This window comes from Lotus japonicus, chromosome 1 (assembly GCF_012489685.1).
Source record: "Lotus japonicus ecotype B-129 chromosome 1, LjGifu_v1.2".
In the NCBI taxonomy this organism is placed as follows: Eukaryota; Viridiplantae; Streptophyta; class Magnoliopsida; order Fabales; family Fabaceae; genus Lotus; species Lotus japonicus.
The window spans coordinates 38,016,785-38,037,949 of NC_080041.1; the positions used below are offsets into that span (position 1 = coordinate 38,016,785).

A 21,165-nucleotide genomic window follows, 5' to 3' on the forward strand; every position below is an offset into this window, starting at 1 on the left:
TAAGAGAAAAAAATGATGCATCATAGGAAATGTTATTAAGTCAACTTCGTACGTGCTCCTTGCCCAAAAACAAATCCTCGTTTTCTGTTGAGCTAGCAAAATCCTTTGCCACATTTTTCTTTATTTTTTCAATCGCTTTTGGATTGGCTAATTCACCCCATCTTTAAATAGCACACTTATATGTGAGTCAATAGTGAGAAGAGAGAAAATAGAGGAGAGAAGATAAATAGAAAGAAAATGGTAAAAATTAGTTGATTTTGTAAGTTATTTGATATTATAGAAATAAAAGAGAAAATGAGGTGGACTTTCTTCCCCTTTATTTGGTTGAATAGAGAATAGAAGGAAAGAAAATAACTTTGGCATAAAATGATATTTTTATCCTAAATATATAAATATTTATAAATAGATATAATGATGATGAAGGGATAAAGTGAGAAAGTGGAATAAAAAAAGGCTAAAAAGCACTTTTGGCCCCTGATGTTTCAAGTTTGTGCAAATTCTGCCCCTATTATATTTTTGTCGATGTTTCTACCCCTCATGTTTTCAAACAGTGTATCGTCTACCCCTCATGTTTTCAAACAGTGCACCGTCTACCCCTCCGTCAGGGGTAGACGGTGCACTGTTTGAAAACATGAGGGGTAGAAACATCGACAAAAATAGATAGGGGCAGAATTTGCACAAACTTGAAATATCAGGGGCCAAAAATGCTTTTTAACCAATAAAAAATAACCTTCTCTCACCCATATCTCTTCAATTATGAAAGGCCGCAAAAAGTTACCGGGCCCACCAGTTTTGTCTCTCTTCTTTACCCTTCTCTCTCGTTTACCAAAGGAAGGAAGCTAAGCTCTCTCTCCATCTCTCATATCTCTCTTCTATTTTTCTACTATAACAATCTTATAACATTTCATATACGTATCACTAGAAATAATGCCCGTGCACAAGTTTATGTACACTATTTTTTTAATATAGTTTAAAAATTATTATAGTGCAATTAAATTACCAAATATCAAAAATAGGTTTTTACATCAAAATAATAGTTTTTGTGTATTAACTTGCTCGTACTAAAGTTCTCTTTGTATAAAAAATTAATATCACTCAAAATTAGTAATTGATATTTAATTTTAAAAAATTTGGTTGTAACATATTCAATTGAGGTATGAGAATTTTATGGTTTAATGTATTTAATGTAATACTCAAGTCTCATTTACATATACTCGTGCGTTACATAAGTTTATTTGTAATATTTTTAAATATTATATAAAAATTACTATAGTGTAATTATATAAATAATAAATATTAAAATAATTTTCATATCTTGAAGAACTCTCAAACTCCTTAATTACAAAGGAAATTTATAAATACAGTTTTTAATTTTTTTGTTATTTGTATTTTAATATAAAGGTATGAGAGTTTTATGGTTTAATGTATTTGATGTAAAAAATCAAGTCTCCTTTACATATAAAATAGTTTTTTAATTTGAAAACTATTTTATCTAAATTATTCGTTAATAAATATTATTCTTATTTAATTTAATTTTTAATAATTGTGAAATAAAAAACTCAAGTAAATTTAGTAAAGAATATAAACAAATTATTATTAACAATCTATTATTGTCATTAATGTAAAGGTAGTCAATTTCAATTATAATTATTTAAAAATTCACCTCAAGTTGTAATGAATAATTAAAATTAAAATTACTTAATTTTAAATAAGAGCAATTGAAAATTTTTAAATTTTAATATTTACTTTTAAATATGAGAAATTGAAAAGTTTAACAATTAATAATTAATATTTAATGACTAATAAAGTGGATGTAGTTTTTATTTTAGTTTTCAATTTTTTTTATTTAATGTTTATAATACAAAAGAATTTTATTATTTATTTATGTGTCTAATGCTATTTTTTTCAAATATGCTTTACATATTTATATAGATATATATAGATAGATATAATTTTTTATTTTAAAAGTATTTTATCTAAATTAATTATTAATAAATATTATTTTATTATTAATTTTAATATTTGATATTTGTCAAATGCAAATCTCAAGTCAATTTTAAGTTTATGAATGTTGTTATTTAATATAAGTAGTTGAATATTTTTTTATAATACAAATTTTTTCAGTTTTTAATTTATTTAATATTTATTTGTTAGTTTTTAATGTATTTAATATAAATGTGTGGGAGGTTTCATGGTTTAATGCATTTAATACAGGCAAAAACTCAAGTCTCCTTTGCATATATATATATATAGATACCAATTTGGATTGACACATCTAGAGGTTCTGGATTTAATTCTTAAATTAATTTTCACAGGTTGGGGGTTTCGAAACTTTCAATTGGGGTCTTCAACATATCACTGACACTTTCCTCTACTAAGTTTGGAAGGTTTTTTTTTCTTTCTCAATACTACCTATTTTTTCAAGATTATGGTTATGTTTGATATTTTTAGCTGATAAACTAGCTGATAGCTGAAAGCTGATAAACTAGCTGAAAGCTGATAGCTGAAAACTGAAAAGCTACGTGATTGAAACAAAAGTGTTTGGTAAAATTAGCTGTTAAACCAGCTAAAATTGTAAAAAGATATAAAAGGACATACTTGTATAATTATTTTTATATTTAACATTGCTTTATTTTCACATTAATACCTATATGATATTAATATTAAAATTATTATCACTTTAAATATTTTTATTACCTCAAGTTATTTATCATCTTAAAAATATAATATTAATTTTTACTTATTTTTATTAATATAATATTTTTAATACTTGTGGTGCGTAGTGGTGTGACGGGAATGATGGCGGGAACTCCATACGTAAGTGTGAGGGGAAAATAAGTTTAGTGTTTTTATAAATATATAAGGATAGTGGTGGAACTTTAATAAAATAATAAGGATAAAAATGAGAATAAATTTAATAAGCTATAAGCTTTAAGCTAGAAGCTACCTGAGATAGCTTATAACTTAAAGCTTTAAGCTACTGAAATAAGCTCCTTCATCAAACACTTTTGAAGAGTTTTTAAGCTAGTCAAATAAACTTTAAGCTAGTCAAATAAGCTATAAGCTAGCTGAAATAACATGTGAAACATAACCTATATATCGCGTATTATTATATGCAGACTCTTCTTTTTGGGATTACATATCCTACCGGGTGTCTACAATTTCAATCACGGACCACCCTTGATTGCATTCGTGAATGCTCACCTTGATTTTATATATGAATTTTGGATGTGAAATTAATTAATTAAAGCAATATAGCGGTCCTTATTTTGTCCTACAATTTAAGACCTCAAACTATTGGACCCTAATCATTGATTACATTTGGCGACCTTTCTTCTGGTTCCTGGTTGGATTCTATGTTATGCAAATTGATGTGAGTGTATTTCTCAAGTTTCTGCATTACCCAGTTTGGAGGGAGTGTAAATTAATGGGGACCAAGCTAGCTAACCTGGACTCTTCTGCTAGAAGTAGAGCACAATTGTCAATGGTGACAAGTTAAGGACCATGCATTGTTCAACGGGGGTGTTCCCACGTGGAAGGGATGCATGCTTGTCTCCATGTTGTGTCTTTGCTTGTACTGAAAATTTATAATGCCCATCGATCGACAGGAACAAATCCATATTTAGTAGTGAGGGTGGAAGTAGGCTAGTCGGCTGGTCTCATCAGAGCCCGTGACTTTTTTTTTTTGAGAGCAAAAAGGATTTTATTCAATAAAAGCCAAAAGAAGGTACATCCCAGCGGGAAAGGAAAAGCAAAAGAAAACACAAAACCACCCAAAGAACAAAAATCACACACCCAAAGGAGACAACGCAAAAAAACCTAACGCATGTAAGGACATCAGAGCCCGTGACTTAAACTTGTATATTAAAATCTCAACTCAGGAAATTTCAAAATGTCAAATAAACTAAAAAGGCTAACCTCATAATATTTATGTACATAATATTATTTGGATGAGTGCTAGTAATGCTATCGTAATATCTCTTTTGAACACTTTCTTTTTGAAAATCACGTGAGTTACACTAAATTGGAAATGAGACCCATATTTTAAATGGATACCACGTGAATTTAAAAAAAAAAACAATGTTCAATTGAGTGTTGAAAGAAGGTGTTGCTAAAAATTTTCTATTATTTTTATTTTTAATATAAATAAATGAAAATGCAATATGTAGAATGACCTCTTTCTTTTTTTGGTTACAAGGAGGGGGCCAAGCCCCGAGAATGACCTCTTTAAGATGACAGTTTCTGTTAAATAAAATTGTAAACAAACTAGTCGATCAGACCAGACCTTAAAATTTGGTCTATGACATGTCACATGTCAGACCTGAGCATCATAATAATTAGAATGAAGCTAGACTTGGGTCGCGCAAAGTCTGGTTTGACCTAGTTAATTTCAACCCTCAGAGTAATTTCACCGACAAGACTTTGTTACCGAATAACATAATAGGCTTATTATTTATGTCCAAATAGAGAGATAATTGTATTTATGAGAATTTGAATTGTTAATTATTGTGAGAGTAGTGTTACCAACACTTTTTTTTTTCGGAAGCAAAATATATATTAATGAGGAAAATGTGAAAATATACAGTCCACCTCAAAAGTGCCCAAAAACTAGCAAAGCCGGACCCAACCCAAAAACCAGCAAAGCTTGAAACAATCCAACATAAAACGAACAACATCTCACCTACAAGGCACCAAAGAAGAAACAAAAGCCAAGAGACTAAACCCAAAGCACCAAGAAAATAAAACAAAGCCCTCCAAGACCCCTAAAACCAGACACCAACCAAAAATCTACATCTCCTACCCTAAGACCTGCGCGCAAAGATCTGGGATGCGATCTGGTGTGAGGCAACATCATATGTGCAATTTGTACACGGTGCTTAAGCGTTTCCCCATCAAGACGACACTTCGCGCCCTAGTAAGAACACCATAAGGCTCTAACAACTCCATCGGCAAAACCATCAACTCTCTTCCAGTTGGATCCACATCAACATCTTCCCCTCCCGCTACCATAAGCCCACTAGAGCTCTCAACAAGACTGTTCTTCTTTCCTCCTGCTTTCTCAGCTTTCCTGGGTCTTCCCCTAGTCCTAGGGGTTTTAACTTGATCTTGAGGTAAAGAACCGCACGGGGCAGCCTCTGAAGGAGAGGGAACAAGCCCCTCCACAAACTCAAGATCGCGTGAAACCCCCGGATCAAAAGAGGGGGGAGCAGTACTGAGTGACCGCCTAGGCAAGAATTGAAGGACTCCGAACCCTCCTGCCTTCACGATCAGAGCTCCCATGTGACGACAACATCTTATCTTCAAGCTCCACAACATCACCAACTCTGCAAACAGCAAGAGAAGTTTCTGGGAAGAGTATTGCAGTAGGAACCTCTTCAAGGTCCGAAGCAACAAAATACCTGCAGCCATCAAGAGCAATTTCTAGGAAGAGATCAGAATGCAGACATCTCAATCCCGACACACAATCCCTTGAGAGACCGAACATCATTCTCTCTTCATCCTAGGAGAAAGAAGCCACATGACGAACCATCGCTTCCCCAAGAACGACATCCCTCCCCGAGGGGCAGAACGACCTCCCACCGATTTAGGACGGAAGAGCCTCATCTATCACCGGCGAGACCTTAGCTCTAGGTGTCTCCTTCCTCTTGTCAGCAACAACCTGACGTGGAAACTTTGCTAGAGCCACCGTCAATGTCTAACCACCGACCTGAGCACCATGCAGAAGGCTAATAGCCCGAGAAGCCAACTCCAACAAAGAATACCGCACAAACCCGAACCGAGAAGCTCTCCCAACCTTCCTCTGAACAAAAACATTCACAAGGTTCCCAATTTGCGCAAAAAGTCCCCGAATCTGAAAGTAATTAGAAAGCTCTTATATCAAGTCGATGAAGAGAGTGAAAATCCGGCTGCAGCATCCTCCTTTTCCCTTCCCCTGAACTGTCTCATCTCCCTCACCCGCAGAACTGCATTCTTCTCCCATTTCTCCATCAATAACAAAACCCCCACCAAGCGTTGGGGCCCTAGGCCGGAAGCCATAACCTGCTACGAATGAAATCCCCTTTTATGCAACAGACATGATACGAGATTGAGAAGAAAGAATGGAATAGAAACACTACAGTTAGCCACTATGTGAAGCTAGAAGACCAGGACCCAGAAAACGATTGGAACCAAAAGGCGGAAATTGGAGTATACTTAACACTCTTTTATTGATTGGTTGAAATTCATATGAGTACCATAAATTATAAATGAGACCTGTTGGATCCTAAATGAACACTCTCTAAGTTTTGATGGATAACAACTTGCATATATCAAATTTTTTTGTAGTAGTGTTTTAAGCTATCTTTCAAGCACATCCTTGAAGCAATAATGTCAAACAGAATATAAGGAAATGATGATCATATGAGCTCATGTTGATTCAAGAAGAGCACTCTTGAGCAATTGGACAAATCAGAAGTTGCAGTCCAAAGAAGATCATCAGAAGAAAACCTGATCAAATGGAAACTCAATCTCTCAAGTCTCCACTGAACAATCATCTAAAGTTTGAAAGTTAATGCAGACTCCTAAGAGCAAATTTGTTTGATTGCAACTCTCAAATTCAGAAAAAGACATGACCAGAAGTAGATCAAAACAAGGAGAGAGTCGTGGACAAAGAGATAGAGCAGAAGATAGGATCTCCATACTCACATGGAACTACTTTTCGATATCAAGAAAGACTCTACTAAAAGAATACCTTAGTGCTAAAATCTCTTTCAGAAGAAGACCAACACAGGAGCACAGCTGAACGAACATCCTATAGAAACCCATCCAAGCTGACAACAAGATTAGTATCTTCTAAAGGAAGATCGAAAACTTCTGGATAGGTATCCTACATCTGAACATAATTCTTCCTGGTTAAAGAATCTCTTTCTAGTTACTCTAGAACAATTAGGAAATTATCTAGAAGAAATACGAAGTTCTGCTTCTAGCGGCAACATGCTATGTGGTGGTGGTTCTTCTTATGGGATCAAAGAAATGTGTTTTAAGGAAAAGTATTTGAATTTCATCGACCTCATAAGTATCATACCAAATCCCATCAATCGAATCACTTTTTGAAAAGCAGAAGAAAAGATGTATGACTTGTTTATGGTGAAAGCATCAAAACACTCACACATCCAGTGTTCATTAAAGGAATCACATATTCTTAAACAGAAAATTTGAAACGTCATAAGTCGTTTAGATGCACTCATAATTTGTTCAGATTAAAGAAGAGTCGTTAGAAGAGAAAACGTAATGACACAAGAAGAAACGATATGCAAAGAGAAGTTATCATGGTCTTGAGAAAATTCATTCGACAAGAATCATTTGTATGGAAAATCTATACTGTAACATTCCTTTACAGAACATCTTGTACTAGAATTCTATGGAAAGGGAAAAGAGCATTTTGGCCACGCTAGAGTTATGAGAAAAAAATAAAGAGGAAAGATAACATATTTACTCATTTTTTATGCCAATCCACTAGTTTAGTGAGCAAGGAGATGGTGGAATTTGAAGTTGCTCAGAGTAGCATAAGAAAAGGGGGGTTTGAATTGTTCTCAGTATTGAAGTGTCATTGAATCTTGCATGCTTTAATTGAATTGCTTGCGTTTGAGATGAATGTGTTCAGTTGATTGTCGTTTGAATTTTGCATGTTTTACTATGTTGTATGCTTGCTAGGATTTTGAGTAATATTGTTGGTTCAATTGATTACCTTGTTGTGTATATAACATGAGCTACTCAATAACTTGCTTGATGTGAATTCTATGAGAATCTATTTGTTATTAAAAGTTATTTCATGAATTCTTAAGCATATTTAATAAGACATATTTGTTGATTATTGAATTTGAAATTGTTGACTAACTTTGGCATATAGAGCTTGAACTTAAGTGACAATGAGGTGGTGTTTGTCCCACTTGATTGTTGTAAGACGCAAGATTTAAGAATTAAATAAATAATGAATTTCCAACTCACGCTTGACTTGTGTTTAATGTTTGGATTAGTGTTATGAAGAAGAAACTTCAGGAAATGGTTAAGAATAGTTCTATAGTCACTATAGGTTATAGCATGAGTCTTATTCACTCCCGCCTTAGGGCGAAAGCGTTAGTAAAGGGATAATATGCTCTTAAAGCACTGTAAAAACGATATTCAAAAATATTCAGAGAAATATAAGAATTTCTCTTATTCTTTTCCACGACAAGTGTTTCGATACGAAACCCTGGACTGTACGAACAATCGATTTTAATTCTCGGAAGTTTTTCGAAACCGAGTTCTTGATAACTCAAAGAACCTTAAAACGAACTGTAGATGAAGACTTTTTCTATTCGGAGCTTCAAACAAATATTCCACACACGTGCACCCATTTCTTTCTATGTTTACGACCTTTCTTCAGAAGGAAGTTTTCTCATCCGACATCAACTGCAAAAAGTAAATTTTCGGGTTAAATCGATTAACACTGTTAGTGAATCGTTTACTTAAATTCCAAGAAACCTGTTTCGAGTTCTGGAATTTTGTCGCCGGATTTTCTCTTATAACTCATAGAGTAATGTGCAGGAAAAATCGGAATCGCGAAATTTTCATTTTCCCGTGTTTTCCCTTTTCTATAAATAGCTTGAAAAAAAAAATAACATCACCACCAACACACACACACGGCCGAGAGCTTGAGGAGGAAGGAGGGAGAATTGATTTTCTCCGATTCTTGTATAATCGTCGCTTTGTTCGTTGCTACGCGTAGGCCTCGAGGTACTGATGTTATTCCTTACCTCTGATCGTAAATTATGTCGCTTTTCTCTATGTCTTTCTATGCTAAAAGTTTTGAGCTTTTTGTAAGACTGTCCAAATAACTTGATTTCTCTGTCAAAACCTCTTCTCTACTAACCCAAGAGCATGAATATCCGATTGTATTTCGCCGATTCTCACCGGATCGTCGTAGGAATTCAAAAGCTGCTCAAATACCCATTTTTATGTTGAGGTTCCGCTTTTTGGATAAAAAACTCTCGACTGAGCTTAGAGTCAGTAGGATTAGTTGTCATAAACGTTGTTGGTATCAACCTCATCCAATTTATTTTTTGAAATTCCGACTTTGAGTTTCTGAGCTAAAAACTTGACCAAAATACCCCTAGTCGCAATTCGAATTCTAAAATTTTTCTGAGAGTTTCTCTGGCCTAGATATCGCCTAAGAATACCTAGGAATTAAATTAGATCGAAGAAAAAGTTCAGGAAACCCTATTTTCAGAAGTGGCCGAGACCTGTTGTAGTTATACCGAGTCCAAAAATAATTTTTGGGTTTGTATGGTCTGAGCTATATCGTAGCTCTTTCAATTGTCGAAATTTTTGCTTTGGTTTCGTGTCATTCCGAGTTCTGTAGCTCGAGTTATGCGCGTTTTAGCAAACGAAGACTTCGTTGTCCATTCGTGCCTAAATAGGAACTCTGAAGCTTTAAAAGCTTTCTTTCCGGTTTCGATTAGTGTTATTAGACAATGTTGCTTCTAGTAGGGCTTGTGTTGATGTTTGTGTTTTCTTGTTCTAGGTTCGCAACTTCCATGCACAACTTCTACTCACGAAGGAAATGGTAACTCAGTTTTAGAGCGTCTGAGTCTTGCAAGCTTTAATCGCACTGCTTGCATTTGAGATGAAGTTGTTTAAACTTGATTGGCAATTGATTGAAATGTTGGTATGCTTGCAATGTTGTATGCTTGCTTATGTTGACTGTTTCTGAGACTTGTGCCAAATGTTTTCTGGAGGCTTCGGCCGAGTGAACTTATTGAGACGCGTGTCTCCGTTTTCTGAGAGGCTTCGGTCGTTTACTGGTTTCTGTCATTGAACTGAGCTGGTATGCATTGAATTGATTTATGTTCGTTGAGATTATGAATAATGTATGATTATTCTGATTTGATTTCTGAGTTGTGACTGTGGACTGAGTGACTAATGACGTCACGGGATGTTGTTGATTTAACTGAGGCATATAAGGGTAGAACTTAAGTGGCGATGAGGTGGTTGTGTCCCACGTGATAGTCCCATCTTTCGAGATGTTCCTAAGTGGTAATGAGGTGGTTGTGTCCCACGTGATTGTCCCGTCTTTTGAGGCGTTATAAAGTGGCGATGAGGTGGTTGTGTCCCACGGGATCGTCCCATCTTTTGAGATGTTCTAAAGAGGCAATGAGGTGGTTGTGTCCCGTGCGATTGTCCGTCTGTTGTGGCGTTAAGTGGCAATGAGGTGGTTATGTCCCACGTGATTGTCCCGTCTTGTGAGACTTTATTGATCGATCCATTTTGATAGGAGCATATAGTTGCATTATAGGGAACTAACGTCTGATCCTATGTGTTGAAATGGGTTATTAGTTTGATTATCATGCTTTGATATTGAATTCGATCAACATGTTTTCTCTTTATATGTGGTAATTTGCATGGAGTTAACCCTTTCTGTTTGCTATTTGTTGTTTGGGCGCTTAACGCTATTAGGCGATGAAGAGCCTTTTGGCGATGCTTAGCTATGCATGAGATGAAGAAGGGATAGCAAGCGGCAGAGCAAAGATGGAAGAAGCTATTTAGTTTCTCTTGGTAGTTTATGCTTTGAGTCTTCTTCGTCTTCTGAAAACTCCATTACTAAAACCCTACTTTCGCCACTGTTTAAGTGTGCATACTTATTCTGAACCTTGTTTATGTTATTGAAGGTTACTACTACTCTATGTTGGGAACAGGTTGTTTAATTAAGGCTATGTTATGTATTCAACTATGTTTAGTTGTTTTAAAAAATTATTATATCGTGTTTTCTTAGGGTTACGAAATAGTCCTTAGACTTTGTTAGGTTACTAATGCGACTCCTCAGTTGAGAAATTGGGGAGTTACAATTGTCCCGTCTTTCGAGACATTATATAGTGGCAATGAGGTGGTGTTTTCCCCACGTGATTGTCCTATATTTCGAGACGTTATACAGTGGCAATGAGATGGTAATTTGTCCCATGATATTGTCTCTTCTTCGAAATGTTTTGAATTACTTGAAGTGGCATTGAAATGGTAATTTGTCCCATTCGTCGGAATGATTATATGGCAATGAGATGGTAATTTGTCCCATGAGATTGTCTGATTCTGCAGAATGTTTGGATCAATTGAAGTGGCAATGAGATGATAATTTGTCTCATGAGATTGTCTCATTCTTCATAATATCTATACCATTTGAAGTGGAAATGAGATGGTAATTTGTCCCATGAGATTGTCCCATTCTTTGGAATGCTTTGAACTACTTAAAGTGGTGATGAGGTGGTGTTGTCCCACGTGATTCCCCCGTCTTAAGAGACGTTCTTGATCGAGCCATCTTGGTAGTAGTGTACAGTCGCACTACAGGGAACTTATACTGAATTTGATTGATAATTGGTTTGATTTCATGTTGTTGGATATATGTTGTCATCTATCTTGAATTAAATTGGTAGCTTACTTACCAGGGCATGTATTGAATTAGAATACCATGTTTTTCTCTTTTATGTGAAGGGATTGTATGGAGTTATCCCTTTATGTTTGCTACTTGTTGTTTGGGCGCTTAACGCTATTGGGCGCTTAACGCTATTAGGCGATGTAGAATCTTCGATGAAGCTCAACCTATGTACGAGTCAGAGATGAGAACTTGAAGAACAGTGGAAAACTCGAAGAGTAGAGTCGGGTAGGACTCCAAGACGAGAGCCTTAGGATATAGAGCTTACCATATTGTTTAAAGCTTGCATAATGATTTTACGTATTTATATTTGAGGTTTCGGGTAGGTCTCGATACATTGCTTTCTTGCAGTTCCCTGATGTGGAAATCGTAGGGAGTATATCGAATTTATGGTGTCATCGCATAATAGATTCTTCGTTGAATCTGACTCTAATTGTTAGGTTTTGTATGTTGTATTCATCCGTCCTTACCTTCGGGTATTTGCCTTGTTCAAGGCTGGACATGAATCTATTTGTAGTTTGGAGTATGCATGACATGTTTTGGAAATACTTTGAAAAGAAAAAAATATACCCGCTTTTATGAATCCAATTTGAAAATAATTGCATATTTACTCTAGCAGGTCACTATTGTGACTCCTGAAAGTCGGGGCGTTACAAAGTTCACTCTCTTTCTAATGGTTGGTTCTCTACATCTAACACAAGACAAATACATTAAAGACATAGAGGTGAAGACTAGTATGCAAGATGTTAAATCGATTTCATCTCTTATGGTTGCTGGCTGCAAACTATCAAAGCATGGTTCTGATTTCTTTGGGGATCCTACTCTGTATCGCTCTAGTGTAGGTGCGATACAGTACTTAACTATCAATGATGAATTGAAAACTCATTGTACAGAGAGATATCCTGGAAAGCGAAGTGTGGTCTGTGTGCATCATATGGTGTCCAGATAACAGAGTTGTCTACCAAATCGTTAAGGTTCATCCGCTTCTTAGATAAGCGTCCATCACCCTAGAGACATTTGCACTACATAACCTTGGGCATGTGCTCACTATACTTCCGGTTGACCTTTTTATCGAACAGAGAAGTGGGGATTATATTGTGCAAACTAGTTGTGATATTCAAATTTATATACTCCACAAACTAACTCATGGTATTGAACAAAATAGATACTGCACTTTCAAAGTGTAGTAAAACATAATCATACAAAAATTGCAAGTACTAACAATATGCGAACCAGAACTTTAACGCGAACAAAAATGGCGAAATATGAAGAAAAGATTCGCAAAAAAGTAGAAGATGAGAAGAATGGTGTTTACCTTAAGAGATGAGGTTGAGGTTGATAAATGCTTGATGATCGATGCGAGGTTTTAGGGTTGGGAGAAAGAATGGTTGCGAGAAAGAGAAGGAGAAATGAAGAGGGGTTGTGAGAGGGAGAGAGAAAGGTGCGTAAGGGATAAGGTGGTGGCCGGTGGGTTTTGATATAAGGGGTATTTTGGGATTTTTTAAAAAGTGGATGGTATTAAGATGTCCGGGACGATTATAATATATTTCTTCTTTCTCTATCACATCACTCGTTTGTCTCTCATCCCTTCTTCTATATCTTTAGAGATGGAGGTGGATCAAGACAACACTTAAATATAATTTTCTGTTTTTATTTTTATTTTTCAAAAAGCTCAAATTAACGCCAAATTTATTTATTAATTAACTTTTCTAACCTACAAAAATATTTTCATTTATGAATGGAGCCAAGCATATCTGATTCCCTCAAAGTCCTTAACTCCTTATAGATAGCCACCACATGTTATTTGCAAAATCTCTTTCAAGTGAACGGGACACATCAAATAGGGACCAAATGATTTTTTCCTAAGGAATAATTAAAAGCTACTATTCATTGCATTATATGTATGAGGGAGAAAGAAAGGGGAGTATCATCAAGAGTTTAAGTGTTTTGTGGCATAACTTGAATCTGAAATATCAACAATAAGAACTTGAGTCAAAGGGAAGGAGAAAACAGATCCTCTCCTCACATGCACAACCAGCAGAACCACCCTGACAAACTAGCTTCTTGTCTCAATGTATGCTAGCTATTCTTCCTTTTGGAACCCTTTTAATTGTGATATGATTTTCTTCTTTAGTCTCTGCTTCTTTTGATGATATTGAATATTTGTCCAAGTTAAGTACCATCTATTTTTTTGGTTTTAGTCTTTTAGTATTTGTTTTGCAATTTCAACAAGGGACAAGACTAGGCTAAGCCTAAGGGAAAATGGGGCACTCGCTCCCGGAAAGAAAAATAATTTGTTTAATAAAATAGTATTCCAGTGTTATATTCAACTCCTTAAATTTTTGTAACAAAAAAAAACTCCCTGAATTCTTTTATGCTGCCTTCTCTAATTAGGTATTGTTGGTGTTTTTAATGTGCCCTCTTTTAAATTTTTTCAAGCTCCGTGACTTATTTCAATTAAAGGACGTTTATCTGTTGATCCAAAAAGAGGCAAGCATTCATTGAAAAATCTAGTAACTTTTGTGTTTTGTCCCAAATGTGTTATTTGAAACGTTCACTTCATGCTCTTATTTAAGAGTGGGTCTCTGTTGGTGATCTGCTTAGTAATCTGAAAAAAGTGTTTTTTTTTCATTTATATTATTTTTGTAAAAAAAAAACTATTTGCTATCTATTCCGGTACTTTTTTTTTATACCTCGGAAAATGCTATTCCGGTACTTTTTCATTATTTTGTCACTTTATAAATGTGAACATCTTTTTTATTTTACTTATTGTCATTATCTTTTTTTATCTTGGAGAACTAGATTCATATAGCTAGTGTCAAGTTCTTCAGGAATTCCTTGATAATTCCTTCATATATTGCACATGTATTGACATTGTTTGTTAACACGTGCTGCTTTAATTTCTATTAAATTGCTATTACACTTGACAATTTTTTTTTATTGTGTAAGACTATAGGTGAGGTGAATATATGATTTAATAAATATTTTTGGGTACATTTTACGTGTCATTTATTTTTCCTCAAATTTTCACAATAATGATATAATCCATAAAAAAAAAGTTGTCTAAATGACTTAGGAAATGTTTGGGTTAAATAACTCATCACATTGAAGATAAGTGAGTTGAAATTTCTATATTTTATTTATTAATTTATTTCTAACTCACTTATCTCCAAAGTGATTGGATGGTGAGTTATTTGACCCAAACTTTCTCATGGGTCATTTAGACAACCCCATAAAAAAATAATAGTGATAAATACATATGTGAGATAAAATTTATTCAGGAATTATTATTCAATGAGAATACAAACAAATAAAATGAGATACACCAAAAAGGAAATGAAACTATAATTCTTGAATTTCTAAAAAAAAAAAAATTCTATTAGCAGGTACCATGGTAGCATTAATTGGGTCTGCCTCATTTAAATCGAGAGTAGAGTAAGTCATCATAATCATTAGTTATATTGTTTAATTGACTTTTTAACATGGGTAACCAATATTAATAATTGTATGATATAACTTAATTTATCATCTAAAATGATTTTCTCAGCAATACTAGATCCCTGTTTTGAAGAGTTTATTTGAGTTTATCTAATAGCATAAACGCTTATATCAGTGTTTGGCAGAGCTTATGAAACCATAAGCTGTTTTGAGCTTATTTTCATAAGTTACTCACGATAGCTTATAAAAAATAGCTTATACTTATTAATAGCTTATTTTCAATTTATTTCATTAAACTTTTTAAAATAATTTATGAATAAGCGCTTATGTCATAAGCGCTTATGAGTTATGACCATAAACGTTTAATTAAGCTGCTTTTTCATTTACCTACTTGTTCAGGTCTATCTATGATGAGGTTGCTGAGCTGATATGGGAAAATGGGCAACTATCGATGCATGGGCTTGGTGGGCTTCATCCCACTTCTGAGGAAAAACCCACATTATTGATTAAGGCCCGTGATACATTAGAGTCTGTGGTTCAACAAGCAACTACCTTGCAACATCAAAAGTCAAAACAACACATATTGGAAGACCATGCCCCTACTAGTGTAAACTCCATTATTGGTACTGCATCCTCCAGTGAGATTCCAATATTGACAAAGAAGCGAGCAAGGTCAGATACTGATTACTGCGGAAGAAATTTCAGCACCGCCACTAACATGTTAGAAGAATTTTGTGGCGGCCTCCCCAGTGGTGGTGCTAGTGGTTGTGCTAGTGCTAGTGGTGGTGCCTCTCTCTGTAGGGACAATACTGACACTACAACCATGATGACTTGGGCTTCTCTTGAATCAGATCATTCTTTCAAGAAGAAAAGTCATGAGAAGCATTCGGCTTGTCACTTTGGATCGGTAACTTACATATTTCACTTCAAATTTATTGGTTTATAATTGGATATACTTTAGGTACATTGTGTGGTTTTGCTTTCCATTTCTTATTATATTTGGTATAGAAATTGTTGAGATTTAAGTGTGATTCAAAATATGGCATGAAAATGAAAGTATTAAACAATATATAAATAGATGTGGTGTAAAATTGACTAACGTGGTTTGCTTGTTGTCCAAACCTTCGTATTTTCCTACCCCTCGTGAGCTAGAAGTGTAAAATTATTATTGTACCTTCTCCTATAAGTTTAGGTATTTAGAATATATATATATATATATATATATCTGATTTTTTATTTTATTTTTGTCTTTAATATATCTCTCATATTCGAGAAAATGTAGCTATTCAACCAAAAACGTGTGAACTCTTGCAAGAATTTAATTTGTTTACCACTAGACCAACACGTTGTTGATACACCTAATTTATATTTAGATGAGGGTTAGAAGGGTTTCAATTTTTAGATTTTGAAGCTATGTAATACTTTTTTACTAGTTCTTCAAATTCTATGATTAAAAAAAAAATCTAGGAAACGGTCAACTCTTAAAAATGGACTAATTGATTATTAAGAGTATGGAGATTATGACTAATTGTGTTTTTAAACTCAATATAGGATGTCCTTGAACAAGATGACAGAGACAGCAAAGCAGAAACATGCCAAACCAACACAAAAAGGCGAAATCGAACTGCTGCCACTCAACCAATCAGAGCGGGTAATTAAATGAAGTGATTATTCAGTCCTTTTGTTTAATTTGTTCAAATAATTTACTAATGTATGCTTTTGTTGTTTTTGAGATCCAGAAAAGAAGAGATAGAATTAATCAGAGGTTGAAAGCCTTGCAGAAGTTGGTCCCCAATGCAAGTAAGGTGAGAATAATGATCACTTGTTTCTTAATTTCACATTAATTTTTTCCACAAAAGGAAGTGTCTTAGCTAGCTTCTTTTCAATTTCCCAAAGTATATAATAGATATTACTATATTTTTACTCACTAATTAACTGATTTTTTTTCATGAGTAAATGGGTAATAAACTTCATGATTAATTGGCAAAATTGCAGACTGATAAGGCATCAATGTTAGATGAGGTGATTAACTACTTAAAACAGCTTCAAGCACAAATCCAAATAATGAATATGACAAATCTGCCCCAGATGATGGTGCCTTTAGCAATGCAGCAACAGCTTCAAATGTCAATGCAGCTAGCCAGAATAGGTGCTATGGGAATGGTTAACATGAACCACTTAGTTCGACCAACATCAATTATGATGCCAGCTTCTTTGGTTCAACCTCGTGCCCCTGCATCTTCAAACCCTGAGCCTTCATCTTCAGGCATCAATGCCTCAATTCCTTTGCCCAATCCATATTGCGCAAATTTGACACAAGTATGTGATTTATTCAAACGCATGTTACCAAATGGTGATTGTTGGTCACAAATCAATCATTTTCAGCAGTTTACAAAGCACACATTGTTTAAAAGTAAGTGAGAATATAATACATCATCATGGAAGTGCTAGTAACACTCTTTTTTCAACAATTTTATAGAGTAATTGATTAAAATTTATGTGGGTCCCCTAAATTGGAGGTAGAATTTAGTTTTTTGTGGATACACATAAACTTCAATTAATCAATGAGATAATGTTAGAAAGAGAGCGTTGCAATGAATGTTGCTAGCATTTTTCTTTTTAGTTATTCCATTTTCATATTTGCACAACGGAAAATGTTTGGTAGACACCTAACAGGCGTAGAGGTTACAAATATAATATAAAATCATTAATGTATCTTTTCCCAACAACTTAAACTTTTTGGATACTTAGTCCGTGATATAGTATTAGAGTCTCTATAACTAAGTGACCTAGAGTTCATTTCTTGTTTCCCCGTTATTCTAATAAAAACTTGGATTTCAGCACATTTGAGGGAGACTTGTGCAATATTAATGCTTCAAGGCCAAGTGAGCTATTGCTTGATAGAGATATATACCACTAATGTATTTTCACTCATCAACAACATTTTTGAATAGCTGGTTCACAACGATAGATATCCAGAATAAGAAATGAAGAGAAAACAAATAATAAATACGATTTTGGATTCTTCAAATCATAACTCTTCTACAACACCTTTTTTATTTTTCAATTTTTCCATCTCTCCATTACATCATTTACCTCATTCAAAACTTCTTTCTCTTATGCCCATTTGTCTCCTACATGTAAAAGTATGCAGAAATCAAGACTGAAACTAGCATCCTTTTGTTTTGCTACATCATTTGAAGAGGTTATATGACATAATTAAGGTGATTGTAGTAATATAAAGTTTAACTTTATGCTAAGAGTGCCCTTCTTGCAATGGTTAAGGAATCAATAGATAAATAAAAACTATATTCAAAAGTTTTTTTTTTTGAAACCTAAAAAAAATAAAAATAAAAAATAAAAACTATTCAAAAGTTACACTAGACATATTGGTTAACTTAATTTGACACATTTTCTCTTGTAATTGTCATTAAAGATTACTAATAATACAATTTATCGATGCAGTTGGTTAATATGGAAATCCTCAACAACATGTCAGGTCTTTACCGGCAACAGATGAGTCAGAAGACTCAGAACAATCAAAGCCTTGAGCAGCAACTTGACACAAATGCACCATGAGCAAGGACATTGAGAAGAAATGTGATGCACGTTGAGGATGATGGACAAAATCTATTGGGGTTATTTTACTGCATATGTATTGTTTGCCCAGGAACAAGCTTAAATTAAAATGTAATCCGCAGTAAATGTCCACCTTGAGAAATTAATGATGATGAAGCATATGTATCCAATTACAACACAATGAGATTCTACATGCTCTTCCGTATCTATCTATCTATCTATCTATACTATATATAAAGGGAGAGTTTATGCAACCTTGGAGGCAAATCTGTCATTCAACAAATAATTTTACAAATTGTGAAAGATGAGCATGGATATTTTAGTAAATATGCATTTTATTTTGCTTAGATTGAATCTCAGCCGTTCATTTCATATAACCTTAAAAAGAACAATTGATCCAACTTCAAAGTGTCTAATAATGTGACAAGAACCTTTCAAATTCTACAATCATATTCACATAAGAAAAGTAATATAAAATTTAACATTTTAAATTTAAACATTAATTAATGTGTGGTTTTTAATAACATTGATTTTTCATATTCCATTTGGTTAATCAACAATTCTTTAACTATCATGCATACTTTTTTAAAAAAATATTTTTATTTATTATGTGATTTTTTGAGTGATATTTTGTTATCACATACTTTTTTAGTTTTTTATTTATTCTAAATTTTTAGAATTTATGTAGTTTTATTTCTCTTTTAATTTCTCCATTTGTCCAATCAAATATTTATATTTTTTTATACATTTTCTAAAAAATATATATTTTTAATTCATCTATTATGAAATTGATTTTAAAATTTGAGATCACTTTAATGATTTTAATACTTTAAAAGAATTATTGATCTTTCAATATTCTAATTGTTTCAACTTTTTTAAATTAATGGTTCATGACTTTTCATTATCCAAAACTTCTCCTCCAATTTTAATTGATTCTAAAATGAATATTATTCAATGAATGGAATGGGGAAGTGAATTGTTGGGGCTTTTCATATCCTTCATGGTTGAGTCTTTAAGTATAAATACTCTTCATTTGTTTGATTTGTCTACATCTTTCCATTAACTTCATCTACATTTTTTGGCTCCAAAGTTGTCAGTGACTACAAATCATAACTCTATGCAGGGTTTCTTTGTTGCTGTGAAATTGGTGAGTTACTAGCTTATGTTTTAGGTTTCAAGTTTTGTAAATCCTGCACCGAAAATCAATACGTTTTTTAGACAGTGTACATGTTCTGTTTTGTTGTTTTCTTTAGATTTTTCTAGAAGGATGTAAGATCAAGATTTCCTAAACAATGACTTCATGTTTATCGATTTCATTTTTGTGTGATTTATTTTTCTATTTTTGTGTCAGTATGTTTCCAATATGCATTCTTCTTGGTTAGCTTTTTGTTTCTACTATAATCACCCCCTTGCTTTGTCTCTTTTTTAGCTTTGTTTTTCAAAGTTGTGAATAATACACTCTTTTACTTTCTAAAAAATATGCATTCTTCTTGGTTCAAAAATCAATCCAAGATTTGAAGTCAACATCTTCTTATCTGAGGTCAATTGTTGCGGTTGATCTACTCTCTAAGGTATAATGTAACCGATGTTAAGTTTCTCATGCTAGGCTTGATGTTAGCCATTAAAAAGTTGTACATCTCAAGGTAGCCAACTAACTAAACTTTATGAACTCTCATCTTATATATAGTTTAATTTCTTTATATCATTCTTCTTAGTTTGATTCAATCTTTCCATTGCCTATTTGTCATCCTTAAAAAATTTGGTGTATGGCATTGAGAAGTTTTTGTGAACATCCACAAGGGACTCGAAACACCTGAAAAATTGCTTTCCAGTGGCCCAATTATTCATTCATATCATTTAACATCTAAATTATCATTGAATAATTTTTTAAAGATTGTTTTGTAGGCTGACAACCCTTTTATTTGACTTTTTTTGTCAATTGTGAAAGTATGTTTCGTTGAGTGTGATAAATATATTTTATGTCATATTTTTACTCTTTGTCAAATTGCGAAAGATTTTTTCTCGATTTTTATTTTATTAATGAATAAAAGTTTATGCTTTTGAAAAAAGTTCACTTAGATCTAGCATGAAGACATTTTTCCTTGAATGATTATATGACAAAAGAATTTCTAACCTTCAAGTTAGATTTACATAATAAGTGATTTATTATTTTCAATTTTTTTATTAATGATATTTTCTAGACCAAAAATTGAAGGATATTGGTCTTATTTTCTTTTCAGGGTCAAATTCTTATATATACAAATAAAAATAGATTAAACTGATTTTTTGTAGTATTGAAAAATATTTCATTAACATGCTTAGTCTCTATCAGCAAATATTATTCAATAAAACATCCAAAAGTTAAATCTTAAGTACAGGGGTGAAAAACACATGAAGATTATAAAAAATCACAAGGGATTATATATAAGTTAGAAAATATAAACTTTAAAGATTTCCTATGGAGGTTTTAATGAGGCTCTTTCATTAGCTCTTGTTTCTCCAAAATAGCACATGGGCTTATTAGTTTATGGGGTTGTTTTGATTATTTTTGGATCTTTCTATTTCCTTTTAATCTACTTGAGAGGATTGTTCTCATGGCTCCTTTATATATCAATACAATTTCTTGTTCTCGAAAAAAAAAATTCAAATCTAAACATAAGAAAAGTATATAAAGTTATATATGACACATTCAAGGACGTGTGTTATAC

General features: G+C 33.4%; 1 pseudogene; it reads left to right on the plus strand.

Annotated features, from left to right (window-relative positions):
• Positions 1-13,357: 13,357 nt before the first annotated feature.
• LOC130731833 (transcription factor UNE10-like) lies at positions 13,358-18,654 on the plus strand (annotated as a pseudogene).
• The last annotated feature ends 2,511 nt before the right edge of the window (positions 18,655-21,165 follow it).